Here is an 18,030-nt window from a genome sequence, read left to right as displayed (position 1 = left end):
GTGTGGATTAAATACCTTGTTGTGCTTATGTATTGAATGATTTTTATCCTTTTATGAAGTGAGTTATTGTTACTTTAATTATTCTTGTTCTTTAATGTTTCCAAAGAGATTAGCTAACCCTAGGACTCGCCCATTAACTTCGAATTAATTTTGAAAAAGATAATTTGGGGTTGGGAAAGATTAATTAACAAGAACTTGAGGCTTTAACCCTCATTTTATAGATTCTACCTAGGAATAGGATTGAACTACTTGTAGCCATTCCGCGTGTGCTTATTCTCTTAATTGGGTTAGGAATAATTCGATTAGGAAGTCTTGTTAGTCTTCGGAAGAAGCTAATTAAGAATTATTATCCGTGGCTAATTAACATAAACTCGCTCATATTTGTAAAATCGTGAAATACATTGGATCATTACTTGAGTGTTATTCCCGATGCATCCATACTTATAGCCATTGATCATTTTACTTGCTTTCTAGGTTAGTTTACATTTCCACATTTAGATATAAAACATTTTCTAAACCAAATTCTTAGTGGTTGGCATTGCACGATAAGTGATAATTTTCTTACATTCCTAATCGCCTACATGTTGTTCTATGTGGGATTCGACCCCGACTCATAGTTGGGTAAATTATATTGCATGAGACCGTGTCCATTTACTTTTTAGTAGTGGATTTGGATGTCACCACAGCCTCACATCTCAACCCTTCGCAAACGCGGGACATGCATCGCGAACGCGAAGGTCTAAAACCTGCAACACCAACAATAGTTTTTTTGCAATTTCCTCCAAGGTGAAATGGTCTGTTTAACCACCCGAAACTCACCCGAGGCCATCGTGACCTCAACCAAGCATGCCAACATACCCCATAACATCATTCAAACTTGTTCCAACCTTAGGAACGCTTAAAACAACATCACAAACCAAATTTGCATCAGATTCAAGCCTAAGAATTCCAAAAACTTTCAAATTCCGCTTTCGATCAAAAATTCTATCAAAGCTCATCCGAATGACCTAAAATTTTGCGCACACGTCACAAATGACACAAAGGGACTAATACAACTTCCAGAATTCCATTCCGACCCCTATATCAAAATCTCACCTATCAACCGGAAGACGCCAAAATTCCAATTTCGCCAATTCAAGCCTAAATCTACTCCAGACCTCCAAGACATATTTCGATCATGCTCCTAGATCCCAAATCACCTCCTGAAGCTATCCGAACCATCAGAATTTACATTCGAGCCCTTTATCACATAAGTAAACATCCGGTTCACTTTTCCAACTTAAGCTCACTCAAAAGAGACTAAGTGTCTCAAACCTTACCAAAACCTCTCCAAACCCGAGCCAACCAACCCAATAACACATAATACAGTGGAACAAGGCAATAAGAAGCATAAATGGAGGAAACGGAGCGGTAACTCATGAAATGACCCACCGGGTCGTTACATCCTCCCCCTCTTAAACAAACATTCGTCCTCGAACGAGTCAAGAAACATACTTGAAGCCTCAAATATGTGAGGATATCTGCTCCGCATCTCCCGCTAGATCTCCCAGGTAGCCTCCTCCACGGGCTGACCTCTCCACTACACTTTCACTGAAGCTATTTCCTTTGACCTCAGCTTCCGAACCTGATGCTCCAAAATAACTACTAACTCCACATCATAAGTTAAATCATCATCTAACTGAACCGTGCTGAAATCCAAAACAGGAGACGGATCGCCAATATACTTTTGGAGCATAGAAACATGAAATACTAGATGCACACTCGACAAGCTGGGTGGCAAAGAAAGCTCTTAAGCCACCTCCCAAACCTCCAAAGCACCTCAAAAGGCCCAATGAACCGAGGACTCAATTTACCCTTCTTCCCAAATCTCATAACACCCTTCATGGGTGAAACCTTCAACAGAACCTTCTCACCAACCATGTAGGACACATCCCGAACCTTCCTGTCAGCATAACTCTTTTATCTCAATTGCGCCGTACAAAATCTCTCCTGAATCACCTTCACCTTGTCTAAAGCATCCTGCACCAAATCTATACCCAATAGCCTAGCCTCACCCGGCTCAAACCAAACAACTGGAGATCTACACCGCCTCTCATACAAAGCCTCGTATGGAGCCATCTGAATACTCGACTGGCAACTATTGTTATAAGCAAACTCTGCGAGCGGTAAAAACTAATCCCATGACCCTCCAAAATCAATTACACATGCACGCAACATGTCCTCCAATACCTGAATAGTGCGCTCGGACTGCCCGTCCGTCTGAGGGTGAAAAGTTGTGCTCAACTAAACCTGAGTACCCAACTCTCACTGCACAAACCACCAAAACTACGAATTAAACTGAGTGCCTCTATCTGAAATGATGGAAACTGGGACGCCATGCAAACGAACAATCTCCCGAATATAGATCCTTGCCAACCACTCTGAAGAATAGGTAGTACACACATGAATGAAGTGCGCGGACTTGGTTAGCCGATCCACAATCACCCATATAGCATCAAACTTCTTCAAAGTCCATGGGAGCCCAACTACAAAATCCATGGTGATCCGCCCCGCTTCCACTCTGGAATATCCATCTGCTGAAGTAATCCACCCAGTCTTTGATGCTCATATTTCACCTGCTGACAATTGAGACACCGAGCTACAAATCCCACAATGTCCTTCTTAATTCTCATCCACCAATAATGCTGTCTTAGATCCTGATACATCTTTGCGACACCTGGATGAATAGAATACCGCGAGCTATGGGCCTCCTCCAGAATCAACTCCCGAAGCCTATCTACATTGGGCACACATATCCGGCCATGTATCCTCAACACCCCATCATCACCAATAGTCACATCTCTAGCATCATCGTGCTGAACTCTGTCCTTAAGGACAAACAAATAAGGATCATCATACTAGCGCCCTCTGATGCGATCAAATAGGGAAGACCGAGAAATCACACAAGCCAATACCCGACTGGGCTCTGAAATATTCAACCTCACGAACCGATTGGCCAAGTCCTGAACATCAACTACAAGAGGTCTCTCCCTAACAGGAATATATGCCAAACTCCCCATAATCACCACCTTTGGGCTCAAAGCATTGGCCACCACATTGGCCTTCCCCGGATGGTACAAAATAGTAATATCATAATCCTTTAGCAACTCCAACCATCTCCGTTGCCTCAAATTGAGATCCTTCTGCTTGAACAAGTGCTGGAGGATACGATGATCAGTAAACACCTCACAAGACACACCATACAAATAATGCCTCTAAATCTTTAACGAGTGAACAATGGCATCCAACTCCAAATCAGGAACATGATAGTTCTTCTCATGTGGCTTCAAATGACGAGAAACAAAAGCAATAACTCTACCCTCCTGCATCAACACACACCCAACACCAACTATCAAAGCATCACAATATACGGTATATGAACCTGAAGCTAATGGCAAAACTAACATTGGAGTTGTAGGCAAGGCAGTCTTGAGCTTCTAAAAGCTCTCCTCACACTCGTCCGACCACCTGAATGGAGCACCCTTTTGAGTCAACTTGGTCAAGGGCAATGCGATAGATGAGAATCCTTGAACAAACTGACGGTAATAACCTGCCAAACCAAGAAAGCTGCGAATCTCTGTGGCTGAGGATGGTTTGGGCCAACTCTGAACTGCCTATATCTTCTTTGGATCAACCTGAATACCCTTACTAGACACCACGTTCCCTAAGAAAGCCACTAAACTGAGCCAAAACTCACACTTGGAGAACTTTGCATAAAGCTTCCCCCCCCCCCTCAATCTTTACAACACAACTCTCAAATGTTCTACGTCTCCTCCTGACTGCGCGAATCACCAGAATATCATTAATGAAAACTATGAAAAATGACTCGAGATAGGGCCAAAACACGTTGTTCATCAAATGCATGAACGCTGCTGGGGAATTGGTCAGCCCAAAAGACATCACCAAGAACTCATAATGACTATATCGGGTCCTGAAAGCTGTTTTAAGAATATTCGAGTTCCTCATCTTCAACTAGTGATAACCTAAACGGAGATCAATCTTGGAGAACACTCTCACTCCCTAAATATGGTCAAACAAATCATCGATACGAGGTAAATGATACTTGTTCTTGATTGTTACTTTGTTCAACTGCCTGTAATCAATGCACATTCTCATCATGACATCCTTAATAGGCGCACCCCAAGGCGACACACTAGGCTGAATAAACCCCTTATCGAGGAGTTTCTGAAGATGCTCCTTTAACTCCTCCCACTCCGCTGGTGCCATACGATACGATGGAATAGAGATACCAAAATCAATATCCTTGTCCGGTGGCATGCCCGGCAAGTCTGCAGGAAACACATCGGGAAAATTCCTCACAACAGAAACAGAATCAATACTAGGAGTCTCTGCACCGACATCCCTCACAAAGGCTAAATATGAAAGATAACCCTTCCCAACAATATGCTAGGCCTTCAAGAATGAAATTACCCTACTATGAACATAATCAGTCAAACCTCACCACTCAATCCGTAGCACACCCGGCATAGCCAATGTCACTACCTTAGCATGATAGTCCAAAATAGCATAACATGGAGATGGCAAATCCATGCCCAATATAACATCGAAGTCTACCATACATAACAACAAAAGATCCACTTGGGTCTCAAGACCCCTAATAGTCGCCACACATGACCGGTACACATGGTCTACAACAACAGTATCGCCTGCCAGAGTAGATACATGAATAAATGAAACAAGAGACTCACGAGGCGTATACAAATAACGAGCAAAGTATGATGACACATAAGAATAAGTGGAACCGGAATCAAATAATATAGAGGCATCTATGTGGCAGATTGAGACAATACATGTGATCACAACATCTGAAGCAATAACATCGGATCTAGCTAGGAGTGCATAGAAACGGGCCTGACCGCCACCTGATCGACCTCCCCCTCTAGGGCGACCCCTACCTGACTGACCTCCACCCCTAGCTGGCTGGGTGGGTAGTGATGAAGTAAGTAGCGCAGAAGCCGATGGTTGACTCGTCTACTGAGATGAACCCCCAAGACAACGAGGACACTGCCTCCACATATGACCCAACTCTCCACATTCATAGCAACTCCCTGGTGCTTGAGACAGGGACTGAAGGGAACCCCTAGCACCAGAATGACTAGCAGATGCACCTGGCATTGAAGAGCCCTGAACTGACGGAGCACGGGACGAACTCTGCGCTGGAAGGGTATTGAGTGATGACTGTCCCTGATGAGAACTATGAGAACCATGACCTGATGATGCCCCACGATAACCTGGGCGAGCTAGTTGAGCATGCCTGAATGAATGACCTCTACTGTGCTGAAACTGACCTCTTGAAGGATCACCACTATCACTACCAGATCCCCGAGGCCTCTTGGCCTCCCTCTCATCTCGCTCCTGGCGACGAACTGACTCAATCTCACGAGCAATGTCTACAACCTCCTCAAAAGTAGCACCAGACACCCTCTCCCTGGTCATGAGAATACGAAGCTGATATCTGAGGCCATCAAGAACCTCCTAATCCTCTCTCTCTCTCTCTCTCTCTCTCTCTCTCCGTAGGAACCAACCAAACAATATGACGACCTAATACTGAGAACCTCATCTCATACTGCGTCACAGTTACCTCTCCCTGACGCAACCACTCGAACTGCCTGCGCATCTCCTCTCTGCGAGACTGTGACATTTACTTCTCCAAAAAAAGAACGGAGAACTGCTGCCACGTAAGTGGTGCTACACCAACAGGCCCACGTCTCTCATAAGCCTCCACCAAGTGAAGACAACTCTAGAAAACTGAAAAGTAGTAAAAGCGACCCCACAGGTCTCCAGAATACCTGTTGTACGAAGAATCCTCTAACACTTGTCCAAAAAACCCTGGCATTCTCGCCCTCTGCACCACTGAAAGTCGGAGGCTGAAGTCTACCAAACCACTCCAACCTGCGCTGCTCGTCCTCTAGTATAGCAAAAGCTACATAGTCCTGAATAGTTGCAACCTGCTGGGCTGGAGGTGCCCCGGTGTCTGAAGTCCCTGCACGACCTGCTCAGGTGTGCGAGCGGTGGGGGTCTGAGTGCCTCCCCCGGCTTGAAAAATAGTTGTGGCTGTAGTAACTAAGACTGCCTGAGCTAGGCCGGTGCATAGTACTAATAGAATCTGAGCCAGGGCCTCCTGAAGACCCGAAATCATAATGGGCAGAGCTGGTGCCTGAGCTGGTGCTGCCGGAGCATCCACAACTGGGACCTGATCCTGAACTAGGGCGGCTGGTGGATCTGCAAGTGCATCCCTAGCTGCTGTGCGGGCTACACCCCTACCCCTACCACGAACTCGACCACGTCCTCGACCTCTAGTGGCCCCGGCTGGTGGTACTGGTGGTCGTCCATCCTGCCAGTCACTTATGTCCTCACCATTTGTGAGAGAATAGAATAACAGAAGTTTAATGCTCAGATCAATAGATTCACACGACAAGAATTTCAAGAATATAAAGTTTTTCCTAAAGGTTCTATAGCCTCTCGAGGATAAATACAGACATCTCTGTACCGATCCGCGAGACTCTACTATACCTGCTCATGACTCGTGAGACCTATGTAACCTAGGCTCTAATACCAATTTGTCACGATCCTAAACCCGGATCTGGTCGTGATAGTGCCTATCATGAAACAAGGCCAGCCGACACAAATCCCCAATCCTTTTAAATAGTAATAATAATTTAATTTAAGTCATTAATAAGTGATAAATTCCAAAATATAGTGTAACAGAACAATTGCGGAAATAAACACAGCCCAACATCGGGGTGTCACCAGTCATGAGCATCTAAAACATCTGTCTAAGAGTACGAATAGTCTACACAGTCTAGTACAAGTCTAGTACAAGGAAAATAAAGATAGGAAGGAAAAACATTGGGTTGCGAATGCCGAGCAGCTACCTAGTGAACTCCAAACAACCTGCTGGAAGCAATCAACCCTCGCTAGAGGGACCCGAAGCCCCTGAATTTGCACACGGGGTGCAGGGAATAATGTGAGTACGCCAACTCAGTGAGTAATAAAAGTAAAGGTAGCTGAGCGTTAAGAAAACACGTAAAAAAAAGAACAATGCCACAAAGAGGCAGTATAAAACTAGAACAATGCAATAAAACAGTAAAAGCCCGTAGAAACACCTTAGTTCAGTAAAAACCTCTTTAAAACATCTTTTAGCAGTTCAAACGAATGAATGGAAATAGGGAGAAAGGATAGAAACATAAATCAGCCCCTCGGGCAAAATACCAACAAAACCAGCCCTTCGGGCAATAACATGGCACAACATCAGCCCCTCGGGCTATATCACATCTCATATTAGGTACTCGCGCTCACTACGGGTGTACAGACTCCGGGAGGGCCCTTTACGGCCCAAGCACAATAACAACCCATCTCGTGGAATAATCAAACAGGCTCTCGACCTCATATCAAGCCACCTTATGACGTACAACTCAAGCCCTCGGCCTCATAATCATGAATCAGCACAATACTGCTAAGGCGTGCGTCCCGATCCCACAATAACCTCACAACACAGGCCCTCGGCCCTACTCAGTCAAAAAATCTCTAAAAGCCACTCGGGCACAGTAAAATATGATGTTCAGCTCAAAATATCATTTACGATGTCAAAACAGCGTAAACATGGCTGAGTTATGAAACAGTAGAATATAGCATGACTGAGTACAACTATAAAGTCAAAACAGTGAGGAATAGTAGTGAAAATCCCCTAAGGGTCCAAAATAGTTGGCATGAGACCCAAAGATGGCATTCAGCCCAAAACATGATGATAGCAAATAGTTTTCAATCAAATACGCAGTAAAACAGTCATACGGGACAGACTAAGTCACGATCCCCAATGGTGCACGACCCCACGCTAGTCATCTAGCATGTGTGTCACCTCAAAATAGCACGACGATGTGAAATCCGGGGTTTCATACGCTCATGACAACATTTACAATCATTACTCACCTCTATCCGGTCCAAACTCTAGCCCGCGATGCCTTTGCCTCTCGAGTCGGCCTCTGGATGCTCCAAATATAACCAAAATCAGTACATAACCATCAAAATATGCTAAGGGAATAAAGCTCACTCGAAAGTAATAAATTACAACACAAATCCTGAAATTGACCAAACCCGACCCCCGGGCCCATATCTCAAAATTCGATAAAAATTACATCAATAGATTCCTTGTCTTCCCACGAGTTCATACATATCAAGTACATCAAAATCCAACCACAAATAACCCCTCAAATCCCTAGATTTAGGTCTCCAATTTCCAAGCCCTAACTTTTAATTTTTAGGATTATAATTCCACAAATTCCATGATTATTTATGTAGAAATCAAATTAGGATTGAGTATTAAGTCCATAAATCTTACCTCCAAGTGTTTCCCCTTGATTCCCCCTTCAATCTTTCTCAAAAAGCTCTAAAATTGCCCAACAATGGTGAAACTTAGGCTAAAAATCGCGGAATTGGTCTTTTAAATCATTCTGCCCAGCTATTCAAACCTTCTTCGTAAACGCGGTCAACGCCTCGCATTCGTGAAGCACAAACTTAAGTTGACCATCTTTTCCTTCATCACGAGTGTGACCCCATCCATGCGAATGTGAAGCCTTAGCTTCGCAACTCATCATGAACGTGACTCCTCACCCGCGAACGCGAAGAACAAACCCTCTAGGACCCCATTTGCTCACTTACCTCTACGCGAACGCATCAAGAACCTCGCGAACGCGATGACCACGAGCCTCAACCCTTCGCGAATGCAGGACCACCTTCACGAACGCGAAGGACAACTTCCCAACCTCACATCTCAACCCTTCGTGAACGCGGGACATGCATCGCGAACGCGAAGGTCAAAAACCTGCAACACCAACAACATTTTTTCAGCAATTTCCTCCAAGGTGAAATGGTCTGTTTAACCACCTGAAACGCACCCGAGGCCCTCGGGACCTCAACCAAGCATGCCAACATACCTTATAACATCATTCAAACTTGTTCCAACCTTCAGAAAGTTTAAAACAACATCAAAACACCAAATTTGCATCGGATTCAAGCCTAAGAATTCCAAAAACTTCCAAATTCGGCTTTCGATCAAAAAGTCTATCAAACCTCGTCCGAATGACCTGAAATTTTGCACACATGTCAGAAATGACACAATGGACCTACTCCAACTTTTGGAATTCCATTCTGACCCCTATATCAAAATCTCACCTATCAATCGGAAAATTCTAATTTCGCCAATTCAAGCCTAAATCTACTCCGGACCTTCAAGACACATTCCGATCACGCTCCTATGTCCCAAATCACCTTCCAAAACTATCCGAACTATGAAAATTCACATCCGAGCCCTTTATCACATAAGTGAACATTCGTGTGACTTTTCCAACTTAAGCTTACTCAAAAGAGACTAAGTGTCTCAAACCTTACCAAAACCTCTCCGAACCCAAGCCAACCAACCCGATAACACATAATATAGCTGAACAAGGCAATAAGAAGCGGAAATTGGGGAAACGAAGTGGTAACTCATGAAACTACCAGCCAGATTGTTACAGTTATGAAGGATAAAGGGGTACACAAATTAAAGAAAACGAGTTTATTTGAAAATGGCCAATTTGGGATAAAATACAGCACTAATCCCGATAATTTTAAACTAGTACCATGCAAGGTACCATATGACCACAGTAGTATAATGTACAAAGTATATTAAAAATAAGTATAATTTTAAGTAATTTGTGGCGATTTTTAAATTATGCGGGCAATTGGTTAACTACCGGGTAAAAAACTATTACCCAATTAACTAATAAGTGGATAAAATTTATGAAGTTACACTCCAAAGATGTGGCAGCACTAGCTTACCACATGAAGTGACTAAGCAAGCAAAAATCCTAGTCATTCCAAAAAGTAACGTTACTTAAGTAAGCAATTAAGTAAAAAAGTCTTTCATTTGGACAAAAGTAACGTAGTCATTCCAAAAAGCAAGAATGCATTCTCACTTGATTTGAAAAATTCAAGAACAAAACCTAAGAAATTCGTTAAGTAATTCAACAAGCAAGAGGCTTGAAGTTTCGTTCAAGAATTTCGAAGAAGCAGAAGATAATCTCGTTCAACAATTTCAAAAAGCAGAAGCTTAATACAATTTTTGGGGTTCTAGGTTCAATCCATGAAGGTTTCCAACGGAATATTATACAAAGTTTTCCCTTCTCCAGGTATGTTAAGGCCATCCCTTCTTTCTTTTGGCATGGTCCAAATTATACAGAAGAAACGAGCAAACACACATTTTCCATAAATTACTCTATTCATAGAAATACTAGGGGTGTCTATATTCTTGATTCCCAATGAGAATTATTATTATCTTTTGTTCATGAGTTTCAGAATAATACGCAGTTGAAAAAGGTTATCCGGAAGGAATATTGAGATTATTAAGTATTTTTCATGCATTTCACCCATTTATACATGTGCATTAACCCATGACCAGATGATGTTATATACGTATATATATGTAAATATATGTATATGGGATATGGGAAAAGGTTACATCATTATATACGCACCACCACCTGATCAGTTGGTATATATTGATGATATTTCCCACAGTGGCCGAGACGATATGATGGGATGCTCTCAATGGCTTGCTGATATTATGCACACCCATACCTAAACGCATGTGCATGACATCATAAATATTTCAGAATTTACAAAGTTATTCAGATTTAAAGATGTGTTTCTGTATTCTATGTTTGATCTATGTCTTTTACGTTCTAATTTTCATGCCTTACATACTCAGTAGATTTTTCGTACGGACGCCCTATTTTACGGGGCCTGCATTTCATGCCCACAGGTGCAGGTAGGCAAGCTAATGGTCCCCCTTCTTAGGATCCTTGATTAACGAGAGTTGGCGTGCTCCATTTGATCCGGAGCTGCTTTTGATTTTGGTACGATATATTTGTGTATATATATATGAGTATGATGTGGCTCAGTCCCGTCTTTGTATAGATATATTTCTATTAGAGGTCTGTAGACAGTATGTCTAGTTGGGTTGTATGTGGCCTTATCGGCTTTCAGTTTTGGATGTATAGTTGTCTATAACAGCCTTGCCGGCTCGCCCGCTGTATTCTGCGTGTATACGTACATAAGCCTTATTTCTAGGTTTCCTTCATGTATGTTATTTTCATAATTCAGAAGATGTTATTCAGGTTCATATCCTAGATGCATTCTTAGGGGTGTTTGATAGGTAGGACTCAGGCACCCGTCACGGTCCATCGGTTTGAGTCGTTATAAAAGTGGTATCAGAGCAGTTCTGTCCTAGGGTAGTCTATAGACCGTGTCTAGTAGAGTCTTGTTTTTGGGTGTGTTGTGCACCATACTTATAGATATGAGGCAACAGGGCATATAAGATGATATCCTCTCTTTTTATCTTAGATCGTACGATACAAGAATTCAGGTTCCTAATGATATGTTATATTTTCAGCGATGCCTCCAAAGAGTAAGACCGTCCATAAGGGAAAGTCCGTGGCTGGTGAGACTACTAGTCGAGCGCCACGAGTTACCAGGTCTTGGGGAGAGTCTCATGGTGAGGTTCCATCTCAAACTTCACATACCCCACCTTTTCTAGAAGAGCTACGAGGGGTAACAACTCCAACGCTCGCCCTTGTACATTCAACACCTCAGCCGGATGCACCAGGTCAAGAGATGAGAGATGCTATTTAGCTATTAACCCGATTAGTAGCCACGCAGGCTCGGTATCAGGAAATAGGTATTGGTCATGTAGATAGGTCCGTCAGTGCAAGGGTTCATGGCTTCATTAATTTAGACCCTCCGGTATTCACTTGGGTAGATCTGAATGAGGACCCTCAGGTATTTATTGATAGGGTACAAAGGATGTTATGAGTAATGAAGGCCACTGCGACTGAGTCAGTTGAGCTAGCTTCCTATAGATTCCGAGATGTTGCAGTTAATTGGTATGAGTCTTCGGAATTGTCCAGAGGTGAGGATGCCCCTCCAGCAGTATGGCAGGAGTTTATAGAAGCTTTTCGTCGTCATTATCTGCCACCAGAGCTTATATGGGCTAGAGTTGATAGGTTCTTAACCCTTAGGCAGGGGAACATGAATGTTCGGGAGTATAGTCTTCAATTTGATTCATTGGCTAGGTATGCTCCCACTATTGTATCTAAGATGGAGGATCGGGTTCACCGGTTCGTGATGGGATTAGAGCCTCACTTTCTTAACAACTGTATGTCGGTCTCACTTTAGCTAGACATGGATATTTCTTGTATTTAGTCATATGCTCGGGGCGTAGAGGAGCATAAATAGAAATAGAGGGCCGGTCGTTAGCATGATAGGGCCCAGAATAAGAGAGCGAGGTCTTCGGGACCTTCTGTGAGTTTCGAGGTGCTTTGAGGCAGCAGTACCCGAGGTATCCAGCCCAGCCATCAGCTAGCGCACCCCCTTAGTTTGGCGGTAAGAGATTTGATCGTTCCTCATATTCAGGGTCTGCTTAGAATTTTAAGGCCTTAGGTTCACAGTATAGGGGTGAGTCAAATCAGATGAGGCCATCGTTGCCACGATATGCTCAATATGGTAAGCAACATATCAGGCAGTGCCGTATGGGATTAGGTGTTTGTTATACTTGTGGTTATCCGGGCCACGTTATGAGGGATTGTCTGATGAGAGGTTATGCAAACATAGCTCAGCCAGTGGGATCTGTAGCTGGTTCTTCATCATCAGTACGCCCTCCTGGGCATGGTCCACAAGCACCAATGAGTCATGGTAGAGGCATAGGTGGAATATCTAGCTCGAGCAGTCCTCAGAACCGCATTTATGCGTTGGCAGGACAATAGGACAAGGAGTCATCACTTGATGTTGTTACAGGTATATTATCAGTCTCCTCATATGATGTATATGCACTAATTGATCCAGGTTCCACCTTATGATATGTTACTCCGTTGGTTTCCAGTAAGTTTGACATAAAACCTGAATTGGTTAAACTTTTTGAGGTATCTACACCTGTTGGGGACTCGATGATAGCTAAGCAAGTATATAGGGGTTGTATAATAGTAGTTCATGGTCGATCTACCATAGCAGACCTAATTGAGTTAGATATGGTAGAATTTGATGTTATAATGGGTATGGACTGGTTGGCTTCTTGTCATGCCAACTTTCACGACCCTAAATCCTGACCCGGTCGTGATGGCGCCTCTCGTGAAGATAAGGCCAGCCGACACAAACCCCCAAATTAATTATTAGATATAATAATTCATAATTAAGTCATTAATAATGATAAATCATAAAATAGAGTGAAATACATCAACTGCGGAAACAAACACGGCCGACATCGGGGTGTCACCAGTCATGAGCATCTAAACATGTGTCTAAGAGTCCGAAAGAGTTTATACAGTCTATTACAGAACTACAAATAGAAAGTAAGATGGGAGGAGAAACACTAGGCTGCGAACGCCGAGCAGCTACCTAGTGGACTCCGAATAGCCTGCTGGGAGCAAAAAACCCTCACTGGTAGGACCCGAAGCTCATGAATCTACACACAGGGTGCAAGGAGTAAAGTAAGTACTCCAACTCAGTGAGTAATAACAATAAATGAAGACTGAGCGATAAGAAATCACGTAAAACACAACAACATGCTATAAAGAGGCAGAGTAAAACCGATAAAATGCAATAAAATAGTGAAATCTTGTAAGAACACCTCATTTCAGTATAATCTTCTGTAAAACACCTTTTTAACAGTTAAACAAGTAAATGAAAAGTAGCAAGAAAAGATAAACACATAATATCCGCCCCTCGGCAAAATGTAAATAGAATCAGCCCCTCGTGCAATAACATGGAACAACACCAGCCCCTCGGGCTATATCACTTATCACACTGGGTAACCGTGCTCACTGGGGGTATACAGACTCTAGGAGGGGCCCCTTACGGCCAAAGCGTAATATCAAGCCATCTCGTGGCATAATAAATAGGCTCCCGGCCTCATATCAAGCCACCTCATGGCGTACAACTCAGGCGTACAACCCGATCCCATAATAATCCTCACAACACAGGCCCTCGGCCCTGCTCTGTCAGAAATCTCTAAAAGCCACTCAGGCACAGTAAATATGATGCTCAACCCAAAATATCATTTAAAGTGTTAAGACAAAGTAAACATGGCAGAGTTATGAAAATAGTATAATATAGCATGACTGAGTACAAGTATAAAGTCTAAACAGTGAGGAAATAGTAGCAAAAATTCCTTAAGGGTCCAAAACGGTTGGCACGAGGCCCAAATATGGCATTCAGCCCAAAACATGATGATAACAAATAGTTTTCAATCAAATACGCAGTAAAACAGTCATTCGGGATGGACTAAGTCACGATCCCCAATGGTTCATGACCCCACACTCGTCATCTAGCGTGTGCATCACCTCAACATAGCACAACGATGTGAAATCCGGGGTTTCATACCCTCGGAACAATATTTACAATCATTACTCACCTCAATCTGGTCCAAGCTCTAGCCTGCGATGCCTTTGCCTCTCGACTCAGCCTCCAAATGCTCCAAATCTAGCCAAAAGCAGATTCATACCATCAAAATATGCTAAGGGAACAAAGCCCATTCGAAAATATCTAATTTATACAAAAAATCCCGAAATTGGCCAAACTCTGCCCGCGGGCCCACGTCTCGGAATCCAATAAAAATCACATCAATAGAATCCTTATCCTCTCACGAGTCCATACATACCAAGAACATCAAAATCGGACATCAAATGGTCCCTCAAATCCCTAATTTACACTCTCCAATTTCAAACTCTAATTCCCTAATGTTAGGCTTTAAATTTCACAAATTTCATGTTTAAACAAGTAAGAATCAACATAGGATCGAGTATAGAGTTCAAAAATCTTACCTCCAAGTGTTTCCCTTTGATTCACTCTTCAATCCTTCTCAAAAGCTCCAAAAATCGTTCAATAATGGAGAAAATAGACCAAAAATCGGGAAACCCACTTTTAAACATTCTGCCCCAGGTAAAATTTCTTTCTTCGCGAACGCGATCGCCCTCTCACGTTCGCGTAGGCCAAATTCACTGCCTCTACACTTTTCCCTTCATGAACGCAAACAATCCCATGCGAACGCGATGCGTCGCCATTTCAGCTTTTCGCGAACGCGATACAAATCTCGTGAACGCATAGCACAAAGGCCTGGGGTTCCCAGCGACCTCATTTCTCTTTGCGAACGCGACCCCAGTCACGTGTCCGCGATGCACATGATTCCTTCACCTCTGCGTTCACATCCTCTTCCTCGTGAACATGTAGAAAAAAATCATCATCACACAAAAACACCCTTTGCGAACGCGATGCACCCTCTACGAACGCGATGAACAAAAATCTCTGCAACAAAAACCAGCAACACTACCAAGTCCAAAGTCCAAAAACTGATCTGTTAACCACCCGAGGCCCTCGGGACCTCAACCAAATGTGCCAACATATCCCATAACCTCATTCCAACTTGTTCCAACCTTCAAAATTCTCAAAACAACATCAAAACACCAAAATCACATCGGATTCAAGCCTAAGAATTCTAAAATCTTCCAAATTCTGCTTTCGATCAAAAGGTCTATCAAACCTCGTACGAATGACTTGAAATTTTGCACACACATCACAAATGAGACAGCGGACCTACTCCAACTTCCGGAATTTCATTCCGACTTCTATATCAAAATCTCACCTATCAACCGGAAAACGCCAAAATCCCAATTTCGCCAATTCAAGCCTTAACCTTCCATGGACCTCCAAAATACATTCCGATCACGCTCCTAAGTCCCAAATAACCTCATGGAGCTAACCAAATAATAAAAATTCCAATCCGAGATCATATACTAACAAGTCAAAACTCGGTCAAACCTTTCAAATTTTAAGTTTCAAATTGAGAACTGTTCTTTCAAATTCATTCCAATTACCCTGAAAACCAAAACCAATGATTTACATAAGTTATAATATATCACACGGGGCTAGTCATGTCTGAGAACTATCGAGCAAAGTGCAAAAGCGTAAAATGACTGGTCGGGTCATTACACCAACGTTGATTGTAGATCAAAGATAGTCCAATTTCAATTTCTAGGGGAGCCTATTTTGGAGTGGAAAGGTAATACGGCGTCTTGAGAGGTAGATTTATTTCCTATCTCAAGGTAAGGAAGATGATCAGAAAGGGCTGTATTTATCACTTAGTTAGTGTTCATGATGTGGATGTAGAGTAACCAACCATTCAGTCCATCCTAGTGGTTAATGAGTTTCCCGATGTTTTTCCGATGAACTTTCGGGTCTTCCGCCAGAATGAGAAATTGAGTTTTCCATTGACCTACTACCAGATACTCATCCAATATTTATTCCCCCTATAGAATGACTCCCGCAAAGCTGAAAGAGTTAAAGGAACAACTAAGGGACTTGCTTGAAAAAGGTTTTATCAGACCTAGTACGTCACCGTGGGGAGCAACTGTGTTGTTTGTGAGAAAGAAATATGGTTCCTTACGAATGTGTATTGATTATAGGCAGCTGAATAAGGTGACGATCAAGAATAAGTACCCGCTCCTGAGAATTAATGATTTATTTGATCAGTTACAAGGTGCCAAGTGTTTTTTAAAGATAGACTTGAGGTTCGGGTACCATCAGGTAAGGGTTAATGAGGAAGATATTCCGAAGACAACATTTAGAACCAGATACGGGTACTTCGAGTTTCGTATCATGTTGTTTGGTTTGACCAATGCCCCAGCAATATTCATGGATTTGATGAACCGTGTGTTCAGGCCCTTTTTAGATCTGTCCGTAATTGTATTTATCGATGATATATAGGTGTATTCTCATTTAGAGGCTGAGCATGCTGATCATCTGTGTACTATGCTCAAAGTTCTACAAGAAGGGAAGTCTTATGCAAAATTTTCTAAATGTGAATTCTGGTTGAACTTTGTAGCTTTCTATGGGAATATCGCTTCGGGTGAAGGCATCCGAGTGGATACACAAAACATTGAGGCAGTAAAGATTTGGGCTAGACCCACAACACTGACGGAGGTTCGTAGCTTTCTTGGTTTGGCAGGTTATTACAGGAGATTTGTGGAAGGAGTTTCTTCCCTTTTGGCATCTTTAACAAAGTTGACTCAGAAGGGAGCAAAGTTTCAATGGACTGACACTTGCGAACGGAGTTTCCAAACCTTAAAGGACAGATTAACTTCAGCACCGGTTCTAATGCTGCTAGAAGGGACTGATGGTTATGTGATCTATTGTAATGCTTCAGGCGTTGGATTGTGTTGTGTGCTAATGCAGCATGGTAAGGTTGTGGCTTATGTTTCTAGACAACTAAGAAATCATGAGAAGAACTACCCGACCCACGATCTAGAGTTAGCCGCGATGATTCATGCACTAAAAATGTGGAGGCACTACTTGTATGACATTCATGTTGATATTCATACGGATCATAAAAGCCTCCGGTACATCTTCAAGCAAAAGGAATTGAATCTATGTCAAAGGAGATGGTTGAAACTACTTAAAGACTCTGACGTTGATATTTTATACCATCCGAGGAAGGTGAACATAGTAGCCGACGCCCTTAGCCGTAGATCTATGGGTAGCCTATCGTATTTATAGCCAAAAAAGAGGGGAATATCCCATGAGGTTCATTAGCTAGCTAGTCTTGGAGTTCGGTTACTGGATTCAGGTGATATTGGAATTACTATTCAAGATACGACAACATCCTCTTTAGTAACTCAAGTAAAGGAACACTAGTACGAGGATCATGTGCTAGTTCATTATAGGGATGCCACTCTTTAGAAGGAGAAGACACCATTTGAAATTACAGAAGCTGGAGTCCTCAAATATTAAGGGCGATAATGTGTGCCTAATGTTGTAGGGCTGCGTCGGCAGGTTATGGTAGAAACTCACTTATTCTCGTTATTCATTCCATCCGGGAGCAACAAAGATGTATCATGATATTAGAGAAGTATATTGTTGGGACGGAATGAAAAAGGATATAGCAGAATT

The sequence above is a fragment of the Nicotiana sylvestris genome, chromosome 6 (genome assembly GCF_000393655.2).
Source record: "Nicotiana sylvestris chromosome 6, ASM39365v2, whole genome shotgun sequence".
NCBI classification, from domain to species: Eukaryota; Viridiplantae; Streptophyta; class Magnoliopsida; order Solanales; family Solanaceae; genus Nicotiana; species Nicotiana sylvestris.
The sequence above is the reverse complement of the archived record's forward strand: the minus strand, read 5'-3'. Positions refer to the sequence as shown.